We start from the raw sequence: 1,677 nt of genomic DNA, 5'->3' as shown, positions 1-1,677 counted from the left end.
ACTCATTTATTTGTGAAAAAAAATTCAGAGGGTTTTTTATCTTGCTTGCACAAGATCCAGATATCTGAAGACTCTGTAAATCCATAAATATCCTCTGACATGATGGGCCATTACAGCTCTTAAAGACTCATTGCTGTCTGTTGAATCAAACTTGTGCTTCATGCTGAAGCCTGGGAAGAAGATTTATATGTCGACTATTCCAAATCATATATCTATTTAAAACTCACTATCTTGGGAATGAACTTTAAACTGTTTTTGCTTGCCGTTATGAAGCATTAAGTTCCCCAGCCAAGAGAGTCCTAGGAACATTTCAATTCTCTAGGCTTACATCTGTACACACCTGCAACCAAACCTCTTCCCCTTTTCTCCTCCCTGAGGGATGGAACTCAGTCTGGTAGATAAGTCTTAGGGTCTCAGATCAACCACTTAACTCCAACTTGACCCGAGTCACATAAATCACTTAATCTTTTAGAGAGATGAGTGTTGGAATGAAGAGCCGAATGTCTTACAAAAGGTCATTTATTAAGTTTTTGCTCATGACCAGAAGGAGAAGCAAGGTAGCGCTGCCTCATTAAATAAAACAGAAGAGAGCTTCAAGAAGCCAGAAGTACTGAACAGTGTCATGGGGGAAAGAAAGGTTAAAGAGAATGAGAACTCTGAAGAGAATCTTGTGTTCCAACCTCTCCCTCACTCAACAGGTCTTTGTCTTGTTGATTAGACGCTCCTTTCCACTCCCTCTGCTACAGCCTCCATTCAGGCCATTGTTATCTCCCCCCAGGACTATTTGTCTCTCCATTCACCCACATTGCTGAGAGCAATAGCTTTGTAAGATGTAGAACCAGTCGTATGACAAACTGGGCCTTCCGCAATTGGATGGTGCTTCTTCCATTCTCCTGACCTCCCCACTTCCTGTCTTTCCTGAAAACATCTTGGCTCATTCCTGTCCCTCTCACATCCTTGAACACCCTCTCACATCCCTGCTCTCTTTGTTAAAATCCTAAACTCTGAAAATTCATAGCTCCTGCCTCATATACCATATCCTCAAAACACTGTCTTTTTAGAACTCATAATATTGATCTCTTGTCTTGTTCTATATTTATTTATCTGAGTACAGCTGCCTTTTATCCAGACTGTAAGCTCTCTGAAGGCAGGGATCATATCACTCAATAGCTAGCAGAGGGCCCTAAATGTAGCTGATGCTTGGTAAATATGCATTGAGTAAATGAGTATTTGGACACAAGTAAGTGAATTTGGCAATTGATCTTTGAAAGGGGAGAGTTAATGGAGTCAAAGAGACAACTCAGAATTCAAGACAGTAAGGTGAGAAAGAGTGGTGAGAAAACAGAAGTCTGTATAAAATGATATTACAAAAATATGATATAGATGTGTGGAGTTTCTATTTACAGAGGTTGTTCTCATGTACTACTAGCTTCTCTCTTCCTATTTCTCTTCTGTCTATAGCCTAGAGAAATCCCATGTCTCATTCTCCTATCCAGCACTGAAAAGACAGCTATATATATAATAAGATCTTTGCTGGTGGTTGCCAGAGGGGAGGGGGATGGGGGGATAGGCAAAACAGGGGAAGGGGATTAAGTGGTATAAACTTCCAGTTATAAAATAAGTCATGGGGATGTAACGTACAGCATAGGGAATATACTGAATAATATTTTAATAACT

Source organism: Mesoplodon mirus (assembly GCF_964341445.2).
Source record: "Mesoplodon mirus genome assembly, chromosome: 8".
Lineage (NCBI taxonomy): Eukaryota > Metazoa > Chordata > Mammalia > Artiodactyla > Ziphiidae > Mesoplodon > Mesoplodon mirus.
The sequence above is the reverse complement of the archived record's forward strand: the minus strand, read 5'-3'. Positions refer to the sequence as shown.